The sequence below is a fragment of the Buteo buteo genome, chromosome 2, assembly GCF_964188355.1.
Source record: "Buteo buteo chromosome 2, bButBut1.hap1.1, whole genome shotgun sequence".
NCBI classification, from domain to species: domain Eukaryota; kingdom Metazoa; phylum Chordata; class Aves; order Accipitriformes; family Accipitridae; genus Buteo; species Buteo buteo.
Genome location: NC_134172.1, coordinates 33,168,251 through 33,182,157, shown reverse-complemented (window position 1 = coordinate 33,182,157; position 13,907 = coordinate 33,168,251). Strand labels below are relative to the sequence as shown.

At 38.8% G+C, this 13,907-nt stretch overlaps 1 long non-coding RNA gene across 5 annotated transcripts in view; it reads right to left on the bottom strand.

The window, feature by feature from the left end:
* Nucleotides 1-523: 523 nt before the first annotated feature.
* The window catches only part of LOC142041374 (uncharacterized), a 37,868-nt gene continuing 24,484 nt past the window's right edge, over nucleotides 524-13,907 (bottom strand). For 3 of the 5 annotated variants that reach the window (XR_012653438.1, XR_012653437.1, XR_012653440.1), the window contains 3 exons: nucleotides 10,018-10,135; nucleotides 7,344-7,485; nucleotides 524-7,249 (listed from right to left, as the gene is read on the bottom strand). This is a non-coding gene — a long non-coding RNA (uncharacterized LOC142041374). The remainder of the gene's footprint in view (nucleotides 7,250-7,343; nucleotides 7,486-10,017; nucleotides 10,136-13,907) is intronic. The other 2 variants (XR_012653449.1, XR_012653439.1) reach the window with 2 other exon arrangements.

Here is a 13,907-nt window from a genome sequence, read left to right as displayed (position 1 = left end):
CTAGAAGCTTTCACAGCTTTAGAAAAAATATCTTTGACATTGACAGTTGGCCACTGTATTCATGTCTATAAATAATGGATGTTTTTCACAGAGGATGTGAAAGATAGATTTGCCTTTTACTTTTGGAGCCCAGTTGCTGTCAGTGTGCTGTGTCAGAGATTGTACACTGGAGTAAAACTTCACATACAGTTGCAAATATTCAGTCTACAGTGGGTTCATTGAACTTGATCTTAATTCCTCATAAACACAAAATAGTTCTCAGGTCAAGGAGTATTTTAAGGGAAAGTCACAAGGAAATTACATGTTCTGAAGCCACCAGCAAGAAAACACGACCAAGCATGGAATAACTGTAGACTCTAGTAATGTGAAAGTCTCTACTAATCCTAGGATTTCTCATTGACCGGGTGTCATGGTTTAACCCCAGCCAGCAACTAAGCACCATGCAGCCGCTCACTCACTTCCCCCCTACCCTGTGAGATGGGGGAGACAATCAGGAAAAGAAGTAAAAACTCATGGGTTGGGATAAGAACAGTTTAATAGAACAGAAAAGAAGAAAATAATAATGATAATGATAACACTAATAAAATGACAATAGTTATAATAAAAGGGTTGGAATATACAAGTGATGCACAATGCAATTGCTCACCACCCGTCTATTGACGCCCCGTTAGTCCCAGAGTGGCAATCCCCTCACCCCCACTCCTCCAGTTTCTATACTAGACATGACATCACACAGTATGGAATACCTCTTTGGCCACTTTGGGTCAGCTGCCCTGACTGTGTCCCCTCCCAACTTCTTGTGCCCCTCTAGCGTTCTTGTTGGCTGGGCATCAGAAGCTGAAAAATCCTTTACTTTAGACTAAACATTACTTAGCAACAACTGAAAACATCAGTGTTATCAACATTCTTCTCATACCTAACTCAAAAACATAGCACTGTACCGGCTACTAGGAAGACAATTAACTCTCTCACAGCTGAAACCAGGACACTGGGGGAGATGAAAGAGGAGGAAAAGGAGAATACTTAATGAATTTTGCTCATAGTTTCTAAAACTTAGAGGCTATGAAAATATATTTTGACCTTTATACAGGTGTTATGAAACTTTGCTGCTTGGACCTTTACCTGTAGGATGGTATCATCTTTAGGTGCCAAAAATTCACATTGTTCAAAACTAACCTGGGTTCCTGGAAAGTAAAATGGGAAATCTCATTTATTTTGCTAATGTTTCAGTTTTAGTAGCTATTGTGAGAGGGATATTGAGAATATTCTTAGTGTAAACACTATTAACAACACTGAACTTGAATAAATTAAGCTCTGCATTTTCACTATATGCCCTCTGAAAATGTGTCAGTGTAAATACTGAGCTATACTTGACACAAGGTCTGCTTTTGGTGGAGACAACAGAGTAGGGTGTGTTTAGGAATAATACTGGATTTCTGCTCACGGTCAAGAACAGTGGTCACAGCCATTGTGCTCACACATAAGACTCCCACTACAACTATGTAGGATGCTAGAGGTACCTCAGAGTCAGGGAGAAGACTCAGATGAAGGAACGGAGCAGCATGACAAAGCAGCAAGATGAAGGAATGAAGCCTTAAGGGAAAGGAAGCTGGGGGGTGGTGGGTGAGAGAACGCTTTCTTCCGGGGTCTTGAATGAGTCTTGAGTTCCTGGGTGTCACCATTTCTTCTCTGATAGCAAACAAAACCCTAACACAAATCCTCCTGTCGCTGTTATCTCCTCCATTAACTCCCAGTGCTGAACTCTGCAAAAGATCTCAGTGTCCCAACCCTGTTGTTAATCACGAGGTTGATAGTATGATACCAACAGATTTTTTTCTGATTTTCTGGTTTACATTTTTAAGAGAAAATAACATATACCCAAGAAGCATAAAATAATATTTTTGTGGTTCTGAACTTTTCAAAATTTTGGTTGTATCAGAACTGAGGCTGCAGATAATTTATAGTGATATCTGCTGATTTCAAAGATTTCCTTTGGTGGCAGGGGAGGAAAAGGTGGTTTGATGCTGCTGCATGGTTTTGCTTCCCCATTTTCAGAATGAAATGCTTTGACATTTCCTGTCATCTTGTTTCTTATTTTGAATTATATACAATATTAAAAACTACAAACAATTTTAAAAGTTGAAATCAAAACAAGCAGATCAGCTTCAGGGAGCTTTCTTTTTTTTATACATTTGTGGGGCATGTTCAACATTTCTTAACTGCAGAATTTTCTATGGAACACAAGGAGATAACCTGAATTCTTTTGGCTTCTTCAATTATAAAAGGCTTTGCTTACATGATTATCTACTATTGTATAAGGAGAAAATTTCTGCGTACAGGGTGAACATATTAAGGGGTGAATCGGGATTTTGTAGCAACAGGAGTCATTCTTGTTTGTTGCAGAGTTTGGGAGATGTGCTGAATGAGTCAGGAACTGCAGAAGGTAGAAAGACCATCTTGCTTGTATAGCTGCTCCTTGGTGCCCTGGGTTCTCTTCCTACCTCTGCTTCCTGGGAGGTGGTGCCAGGTTACTCCATTACAGCTGGCTTCTCAGAGGCAGTCAGAAACTGCGTGCTATTTGCTTTCTGGGTGTCTGATGGCAGAGGCTATGGAGGGCCAAGTTGCAGAGCCACCCAACACTCACAACTGTAGCTAAACTGAATGGGGAATTGTGATTTTAAAAGCTATAGAATACTTGCCATGATTGATAGATTACTTTAAAAAAATCATTCCTACATATGTGAAACTGGTTTGCCAGCTCTAGCTGCGCCTGTATTTCTGTTACTTCTGAATAAGAATGTGGATAGTGATTTCCCCTGAACTTATAGGGATATTAGCATAATTTGTAGCTGATTGACACACTATACAAATTAATGCAATTTTGAATCTGAAAGAATCAACATAGATTCTTTTTTCAGAGTAAGACTGACCTGTGTACCAAAACGTGATGTGAAGTCACGCCTTGAATTACATAGATAAAATGGAATATTCACTACATGCTTGCTAAGAATATCCCCAATGAAACAAAGACCCTAAGAAAATACATCATGGGAACACCAAGTGCAAGACAGTAATTGTCATGTATGTATTTAAGGGGACTGAATTAACATTGCTCAGGCAGCAATATTAGTTGTGTATTTTGATTGCTTTGCTATGAAACTTCAGTGTGCTTTCACTGTAAGGATGTATTTAAGTGCATGTAAGTAATATGTTGATTAGGATGTTTCAGTAAAAAATAACTGTGCTTGGTACAAAGCTTTATTTGTATTTCTTAGAAGCTGAATAACCGGAGTAAACTTTATTTCTTCTGTGTTGCATGTTTTCCCTTTTTCACTGCTTTTGAGTTTCCTTTTGTACTTCAGCCTTATCATCAAACTATGAGGGCATTTAAGGACTGTTGAAGACAATGTCCAAATGAAGGATTCTTATTCCATAATTCTAGTAAATTGGGAGTAATCCACTTTAATTACACTTGCAGTCTGCTAAACTGGAATATCCAGCTCAAAACCAAGCTCTTCTAGAATTTTGGGTTTTGATTCCAGATTTGTTAAGGTTTACTGCCTCTGGGGGATTTTTAAAAATGAAACTGTCATCGCAGAGTCAGCAGAGGGGCTGACTTCCATAAAGCACATTGATGTAATAGGAATTAGGATGGAATAAAAGCTCTGATGGGAGGGTATAAGTAGACACACTGTATATGGTGCTTCTCAGATTACCTCTTCCTCTGTTTGGGTTTCTTGGTGAGATGCCCTCTGTACTCTTACCAGAAACAGGTCCGTATGACAGTCAGAATTTTCAAAGTTGATGAAAAACTCTGAATATTGTCAGGTTCTGAGTGTTCAACACGAAACATTGTTAAAGTTGCCTAATATTCAGAAAGTGCTCAACACCTCTTTTATGAAAATCCGTTTCCTTTGAGCCAGGCCCATAAAATTACTGGTCACCTCAGCACACATAGATCAGTCTCCTTCCCCACTAGCAAAAAAAACCCCAGCTGGCAAAACTGCTATTATTCTATAGATTACCATGAACATCAGAGCTTGGCAGGATTTCACTACCTTCAGTTTCTTCCACCAGTGATGCATAACAGTGATTAAATAAGTTCTGTCCTTCTTTGGAATATGGCCACGGTTTAAGCAGCTCAGAGGCAACTGAGTCAGATCAGGCTGAGTGCTACCTCCAAGCTAAGCCCCTTTTCTCAACCCACTGTTCCCTCCTGGCCTCTGTGGTTTCCTCTTTGCAAAAAGCACCTCTCCATATTGCATTGGTTAGCTGCTTCTGAATTTGTATGCAAGATGATGAGAGGTAGCAGATTCCCTGGCCCACAGGTTATGTAATTTTACAACCTTAAAAGGTAAATTATTGATAGATTTCTGGTGCTCCAAAAATAAGAGGAATATTTACAGAGTAAGATCTGGACATGATCTTCGCTTGAGTTTATTATTCTGCCTGTTGCTCCCCCATGCTTCCCATGCCTTGAGACAGACTCAGTTTATTATCCATCCCAGATATACTGCCATCTCCAAGCTTCTGGCAATCACTGTTATCTGTCACACTGATGTGCTACACAGGAAAATTGTTCTGCATTTTTTGGTGGAGAAATAAAAAGTTATTGGCATAGGTAGTTTGGAAGACAGAACAGCTTTCTTACCCAGTGAGATATTGTGTTTCAGAAGCATCTGAAGGGAGTCAAACCTAGTCCACACATATGTTCAATTTCACATGGTGTGTTGAGGCCAAAATTCGGGGCCAGCTGCTCCTAAGTCTTTGGCATGTGCTTTTCTTTAACCACATTGAGCATTGCCTGTGTGTATGTGCTTGCACAGTTGTGGCCTCTGCTTCAGAGTCATATATATGTTTCTTAGCCTCTCGGTGTCTTTTTTTTTAAAAAAAAAAACCAAACCAAAACAAAACCCGTCATTTGGAGTTAAGTCTAGAAAAGCAGTTTGCTGCCTTTTGGCTTATTAAAATGCAGTAGTACCAGAAAATATAATGCGACAACTACTGCCTGACTTTTGCATCTATATGGGATAGACTTTAATATTGTTTTAAAACTTAGACGATATAGGAAATGAAGCCTCCAAACTCATGTATTCTCATTGCATGTAAACTGGTACTTTTTTTGTCACACATGAGGACAGACATTAAAAACAACTTTATAAAGTATTTATGAGGTTTTGATTTACCACAATTATTTTCTCTGGCTTTTAGAGTCTCTGAATAGTATCTTAATGCTAGATCATATTTTCTGACAACAGAACACCAGATACACTGTAATGATTTGGCATTCAGCCTTTTGGAATGAAGGCCAAAACTGGCTAAATAAATCTTTTCCAATAGCAAGGAGCAATGATTGCATTGTAAACTCTGGATAAATCTGTGATATTACAGAAAGCAACTGTTTTGCAATAAAATGACTTGGAAAAAAAGATCTATGGAAAAAATTTCCCATACTGGAAAGATGCCAACATGGCATTATGCTACTAGAGTCTTCTATACTGTTGCAACTGAACATTTAATAATGTGACAGAAAGTTTTCTTCTTGATTATTATGCTCAAGGTTGGGTGAGAATCCCAAAAGGGAGTAGTATTTAATAGAAATGTTAACTTTATTAATAACATATAAACCACATTGGGATTCCTAATAGTCAATTCTACACATGGTTAAGAAGAGGCAGGTGGTCTGTGAAATAGCTTGGGCTTGCGCTGTGCAAGATTTCTATCATGAGAGGCAAAGTTCTGAGTTGCTTCGTATTCAGCTGGAGACAGTGGAGTAAAATATTCACTGGTGTGCATTTACTGCTAGTACTGTATGACTGCCGGTCTTGGAAGTGACGCAAGAGATGAGGGCTGTTGTGCTAAACACTGTGCAAGTGTGGAGATAGGCATCGTCCTCACCCGGAAGAGCTTATAATTTAAAATACAGATGCCTCAGGCCTGCTGGCAAAAGGGAAGCAGATGCTCAAGAGAAACAACTTATGGAAGCCAGTGACAGCAGTGGAAGGAGGAGCGGTCCCAGAGGCTGCACAGTGGACTGCCAGTCCACAGGAGGGTGGGTTTGTTTGTTTTCCCTTCAAACTTCCACGCGTGGGAAGACTGTAAGGAAAGAGACAGATGCACATTGACACGACCGTGCAGCCGTACAGGTCCCTCCAGCAGCTTTGTGTGTGTGTTGGACAGGAGAAACAAGAGGGCCCCACGGCGCTCCTCAGGTCAGGGCCTGGGAGCGGAGGGGTGGGTGCCCTCTGTGACCCCCTGCTGTCTCTCTTCTTGAGAAACTACCCCGGGCTTGCTTTAAAAAGGGCCAGAACCAGCTGAACAAATGTATGGCTATTTGGTGTAGCGTTTCCATGCAGTTCAGGTTAATAGTTCAGTTACAGTGCAAAGATTAGATCCATGTTCTCCAGATAGTACAGCCTCTACCTCAAAAGAAATAATAATAATAATAATAATAACAACAACAACAACAACAATTAAAAAAAACCACCACCACCACCACCACTAATAATTTAACTATCACATTATAGTTGAAAAAACGTCCAGGCAAAGATGGTCAGCCAAAATGGAGAGGGAAGGACAACTCAGGATGCAGAAGGCCATACTAAAGTGCAATGAAAGCTTTCGATGGCTTGTAAAGCCCTGAGAGGGCAGATTTTAACACCTCAAGCTTTATATGTCCTCTGCATTACCACTTGGAGCTACTGCAGTAGCTACAATTAAAACCAGAATGAAACGACGCCTTGCCCGGGCTCCCTGCGCCCCTCCACCGCCACTGCCACGGGGCTGTGCCAGCGCAGTGCTCCGGGCTGCCGCGCCGTCGGCAGAGGCCAGAGCTCAGCCCTGTCCCTGGCCCACGACCCACGACCCGCAGCCCATGGTCCCCGACCCACAGCCCACGGTCCCCAGCCCCGCCAGGCTCGCCCCGCTGCAAGGGGAAAGTCGCGGTCCCCAGGAGCAGGCAGCGGCGGGGAATTCTGCAGAGGGTAGCTAGGGAGGGCTGCAGTATGCACAGGCATGCAGGGAGAGGATCCTTGGAGCATACCCAGAGTGAAAATCTCACAGTTTTAGCAGCTGAAATATGTGGAACACTCACCTAAGGCCGTGAAGTGTCTGGCACGCCACCGGGGAGCGTGTCAGGACAAGACTGGCACTGTGGTGCTCCGGGGACCACGCAGAAAACCTGACGGATACAGCTGTAACTCGGCCACTTCCCGAGTTCTCGCCTTCGGTTTCAAACCTCACAACCCATCTGAAATGTAGCGATGTCCCAGCATGATACACTTAGCACATCTGATTGTTTAATTATTATCCTCCCTTCCACACATGTAGAATCACAGTTTCACCTGCTCATGTGGCACCCACATGTGCTGTCCTGAACATCAGCGTGTGAGCCGCTTGGGATCGCTGCCAGTCTGGTATCTTCTTCTCCTGCCTTCGTTCATGCTTTTCATTCAAACTGCCGCTTCTCCACGCTCCTCTAGGTACCTAAATATAAATGCATTAACAAAATAATTGTGCAACTCATGTGATACTTAGCGGAATCTTTGTTAACTGCTTTGAACGTGAAAACTGCATTCTAAATAAAAATAGTTAGAAAGAATCCTTGTGCGATAGCTAAACACTTTCCAGGGAAAGTCAATACAGTTTTTGAATTTTATTTTTTTTAAAGGCCTCCCATCATTTAAAGCTACATGGACTTAATTAAGTGCTATCATGATGGCTGCTCAGTGAGCGCATGTCAAGTATTGCTCAATAAACAGAACAACATAGGTGTTCTCTCAGAACTATGTCAGAAAAGAAAATACATTTTTATCTGAAAAACGCTCATTCTGAGTGTTTTCACTGTCATTATGTAAAGAATACATCCCATTTCCTCATACTTTAGCATCCTTTTTAAAGTTACTAGGTGTTTAACTGCATTTTCAGTGTAAAAAAATTTATCCGAAAGAGGCTTCAAGAAAGAGGCAGAAGCAGGAAGATGTAGGAAGGAAAAAGGTTTGAGAAAAGCTGCCAATAAACTTATGTCCAGCAAATGAATGCAGGTAAGAAAAAAAGGAAAATCCCTAGTCAGTAACATACATAGACGTCCAGGAATCAGGTACTGACTGTGTGTATTAATTAGATTAATCTACTCCTGGTCCAAACCAAAGTACACTGAACAATACAGTGAGATGAATCAGTGATACGTATTTTGTTCCTGTTATGGTCCATTTGCATTTTTGGGGGACTTTATGAAGTGTTTTTGTCACAGAGGCTGGTTTCCTCCTCCAGTCTTGTCCTCCGGCAGGCTGGCAGCATGGTGAAGCGTGGATAGCAGCGTTGCTTATGTTCTTGTAGCAAAGGTAGGATTTGGCCTCTGTGTTTGATGCTGTGGCTCTGCGTTCATGTTATAATTCAGACATTCAACGTAAGGGGGCCAGAGGGCAGATAGGCTTTTTCAGCAGCTCTTAACAGCGTTTGCAATGTGTGCTTAAGATGCCACCTGACCAGAGGCAGAGTGATTTAATAAACTGAGAGCTGTCTTGGGACTTTGCACCCTTTCCTGTCTTTGCTGTTGCTCTCCTGCTGAATGAACTTTTCACCCTAATGCCTCAGTTTCTTCAGCTGTAAAATGAATGCAGTAAGCATTGCAGAAGCCATCAGTAAAGTGTTTTTCTTTCTAGAGTTAAAATGTGATGTATACTAACTGGACATTATTAATTTTTGCCTGGGATGTTTAAGAAGAGAGGGCAGGTTTTGTGTGGTCCCATTGTCTTCTCCCTCATCCTTGCAATACTGTAAGGATGGTGTTAGTGTGTTTTTTATAATTTCTCCTTGGTTGTTGCAATCAGTTCAGAGTAAATGAGTATCCATGTGCTTTTGGGCCAATTTTGAATGCTTCTTCCTTAACATTCTCTCAAAGAAGTTGAACATAAGTATGAAGTGAAGTCCCTGTCAGGGCAGAGGAAGCTGGCTGTCAGGCAGCAACTGGTCACAGAGCACCAAAATTAGAAGTGGGGAGTAGGTGAGAAATCTTTAGAGTCACTGTTTTGGAGATTTTTTAGATATGCAGAAGGAGGAGGTGTTTAAAAAACATTCCAAAGACTTAAGTGTGCAACAGTACACAGATACTTATTTTAGAAAAATATATCTTAAACTTAGTAGATTTCTCTCTATTTTCATATCAATAGTGTATTCAACATTTTCAAGTGACAGCATGTCAAGAACATCACAAACATACAGTCACCGTCGAATTGTGCTGACTAGTTATTTCTAATCTGATAATAAGCAGTGAATTAGTTAACAGTATTCGTACTTAAGTGTGCATGTTTATGCTTCAAGGCTGACACTCCTGTAAGATGAATGGGGGAAGTTAACTCTGCTTGATGCTATTGTTTTAGCTGCTAAGGATGAGGACTCAACAAGATGAAAGTATGTTGGTTTACATTGTCAAGGCTATCTTCACAACCAGAAGCTAGAAACTTCCTTTATTATGAGAAAACAAACACATAAATTCTGGGAAATAGAATAAAACCCTCCATTAATCTGCATGAAAGCCTTAAATCATTCAGATTCATAGATTTGCTACCTATGGTAATTTTTTCTTCTGCATTTGGAATAAGAGTCCATTGTGATCAGACAGCATTGTTGCTTGCATCCATTGATGGGCTGAGAAATGACAGTAATAAAAACAGATACAGCAGGCCTCTGTCTTCTTTGAAATGTAGCTTTTTGGAAATGGCAAAGCAGCAGAAAGAAATGCTAATAGTATGCTACCCTGTTCTATTGAAATCTGTTCAAAAAAATAAATGAGGTTCTGTTCTTGGCTCCCTTTGTCTTGTTGAACAATATAGGATAACTCATTTGATCTAACTTTACACCAGCTTCCCAACTGTGATACAAGAATGAATGAGCTATGCATGCTTTCTAAAAATGTTGAAAAATGTAGATGAAAAATTGTTATGTAATCCCTAAGCACCAAATTGGGTGACCTTTATTCATATTGAAATAATGAGGACTATTTACAGAGTAACCTACCATTCACCGTGAGTAAGGATGACAGAATCCAGGCTGGTTTTGTCTTGGCCCAAATAGTACTTCTGAACTGCTGGTTTTGTTAGGTTTCACAGTTCCATTTTCATAAGATTAAAGGGACCTGAAAATGAATAAAATTGCACGTTAGTGAATGATGCTGTATGTTTGAAGATATCCACACTCTAACTTAATCATTGAATATATCTCCAAATACCAGTATCTCATCTGTAATATTACTGCTGGGATTTTCAGAAAAATAGCATGTAATGTCAACTCTGTACTTAAACAGTAACCAACAAACCCTGGGGAGCTATCAAGTTATCGGTCTTTAATACTGAAAACATAACACAGGTTTAAGTATAGCTACTCAAAATAGGTCAAGTTACAGCTGGGTTATGTTTTAGTGAACTAGAATTAATAAGGTATTTTCAGCCAAACAGGCAAATTCATACATGTAGATATTTGTAACCAAGTTCCTGATTCTATAAGCTCATTTTTATTTAAATCTGTGAATATTGGTTAGGTGTACACACACGCACACACGTAAAACCACCTGCGAACATTGAAGTTCTCAGTTCTTTATTGCACAGAACCTCAAGCTGGAATGGAAGTGCTAGCACTTCAGGATTCAAAATCTGGATCAGATGCTAAGGTCTAAGACGTTTGGGTTTGGCGTTTGAACTTTGTGTACTTTAGAGGTACATGTTATGTACTCTGATCTGAGTTGAAATACGTGGTAATTGGTAGGAAATAAGACAAAATCTTTCCTTTCAAAACTGAAATGCTTGTGTGTCAGATGTCTCCATAAATGTTCTCTCTTTCTAAAGAAAAAAAAATTAGAGATCATGACTTAAGAGCTAAAACTGAGCAAGTCACTTCTGAAGCAACAGTAGAGGAAGCGTCTTTGGTGGCCTGGGTAAAACAGTTAGTCTTTGTCCTATGTATGCTTTAACTAAACATGTAAAGACAAATTTGCTTGTCAGGTCAGCTACAAAATTGAGAATTTGAAGGCTCATGGCAGCCAGTATTTCACATTTACATTCACCATTTCTCTGCGATTCTGGAAAGATCATGTCTCTCTATTGTCTCTCAGTTCCACTGGTGAATCTCCAAAAGACAGTATGGGTTTGGCCCCAAGTGAGTAGGTCATTTTTTTCAAAGCACATAAATTATTTCTGGGCCATTAATTCTGGGAGAATCTAATCCTAGTTCACTGTTGATTTTGGAAGGAATAAGTTATGCTCTTCAGCCTATTAAGGAAGGTTGTCATGTGTCTATCTATATGGACTCTTTCACACATGTTTCAGTTAAAGATCCAGACAACAAACTCTAAGATTCCTTTTTGGGACACTCACTAAAAAGTCAAAGAATCCACAGATGTGTAAATGAATTACAGTGCTACTAATACAACCTTTAAAAAGCCTGTCAAATATATTAAACCAGTTTTTCATAATGTTTTAAGATCTTCATACAGAAGGAAAGGAAATTAAAAAATCCTTAGTACTGTTGGCTTTACGCGTGTGTATGCAATATTTAATTTTGAAAATAACAAGTTCTGAACTTCTGAAGTAGAACAGAGACACAACTGTCCTTTCCAAATTGTACTTTCCAAAATGCAAATAACAAAATAACAAACTGCACTAGATGCAGTTGCATCTGGTGGTTTTGTTTTTTAATCAGAGATACTTATATACTTCTCTCAGCATACTTTCCTGGTCATCGCATAATTTTTTGCATATGTACATAACATCTATCTATATTAGAAAACTGTTATTTCCATTTTCCTGATGGGAAATTGAGGTACAGAGAGACTAAGAGACTTTTTCCAGATCACAGAGGACATGAGTCAGAGCAGGCTAAATGATCTTGCATTTAAGATTAACTTCTAAATTACTATATATCTTTCCTTAGGACAAATAAGGGCAAGCAATGAATTAAACTGCTAAATGTTTATTTGAAAACAAAACAAAACATTATTAATTGAATTTCATGAGTAAAAAAAACCCCAACAACCCAGAATATTTCTACAGTTAGCCTTATTTTGATGTGTATTTGGGGGAAGGGAAGAGCGAGATGATTGTTATTTTTTTCCCATCAGAAATATCTGTGTAGTTTGCCAATATCTGCCTTGGCAATACTTTACTAGTAATGTATATATTTCGCCTTTCAGAAAAGTGGTTTCCCAAGGCTGAGAAAAACTGTGAGCAAAATCATGTGGCAGGAAACATTTAAACATGAAAATATGAAATATAATTCAGATTTGATAAATTTGGTGTCAAAAGACACACTACTTTGCAATACTTAAAAGACATCTTCAATCCAAAAATACACTATTGATTGAGAAGAAAATGAAGGCAGCAATAAAAATTCACAAAACTAAACCCAAGAGCAATAGCAGTGATTTTAAAACTGTTATTGGGAAATATGGACAATTGATACAGGAAACTGAAATTATCTTTGAAAAAATCTGTAGAGGACGGGGGGGAATAAGAAACAATACTTTAAGTATATAAAGAAAAAGTGTGATCTTAGTAATGGTTTAAATCAAGTACTCAGCAAGGACAGTAAAAATGTGGATCATGATGTGCAAAAGGCAGATGTGCTTATAGACATCTGTTTTTCTAGAAAAAGACAGGAATATCTATTTCTACCTTGAAGCTAATGAAAAGTATTTTCTATCTCATCAGTAGCTAGAAACAATGCTGAAAAAATATGATTACTTTTTTTTTTTTTTTTTTCAAAATTGAAAGGCCAATTGTTGATCAGATAATAGCCTTGATGCAAGCTAAGGTAGTTTATTTCAGTGTACTAATCATTTTTTAATTACAGAATGCCAGGGAAATTGCAGAAGACTTAATTAATGCTGAGATTTTCAACTAAAAATCTTTAAAAATCATACAAAAGACTGATTAAATGAGTATAGATGTAAAATAGTCATGTAGGGAAAAATATTTCTAGTGTTGTCCTCTGAAGTTCTGTTCTTTCTCCAATGCCATTCAATATCTTTAGCAAAGTCTGGAAAAATGTGAGATAGCAAAACTTAGAGGTGACAAAATTATTTCAGAAACAATTAATGATGATGAAAGGTGAATGAGCTAATCTGGAGATCATTACAATAGATCCATTAAAACAAGATACTTTTGTATGGCCAAACATGAGGACAAAGGGCAAAGAATTTGCCTAACACTTATTATTGGGGAACTGAATCCTCTAGAGCATGTACTCTAGAAAAGACTTAAATAATAATTTGAAAGTAAGCTACCAGAATGATGCTATGATTAAAATGTCAGATGCAATCCTTTCATGTCTAAGCAAGGGATAGTCCCTCTGTGTATGTCATTAGTGAGAGCATTCCTGGAATATTCTGTCCAGTTCTAGCACTTACACTTTGAGAAGGACATTGACAAACTGGAATGGGCTCAGAAGAAAACTGCAAAAAAGGTATGAGGTCTGGGAAATGTGCCTTACACTGAGACACTAAAGAAGCTCAATTTACTCAAGGTTAGAAGGAGAGTTTATCACAGTCTGTAAGACCTTTCATAGAAAAGATGTTCTTGACCAGTTCTGTTTAGTTAACTGATAAAGTCTTTAAAATTAATTGTTAATTTTTAATTATTATTGTTTCTTGATCATTATCCAATTAATAATAAAGATGGAACTACTGGAATTTAATTTTGACAATTCTGAGCTGGAAACAGAGCATAAATATCAAGTGATAGTAGTTAACGTTTGGAACAAATTCTGACATAGCAATGTGCTGGATTTTCCATCTGTTGAAGTTCTTAAATTGAGCTGTAACATATCTCTCAGAAAGACACCCAGTCTAGAACAGATATTATGGCTGATGCAGAAATTGCTGGGTCCTGTTCTCTGATTTATATAGCAGGTCAAGT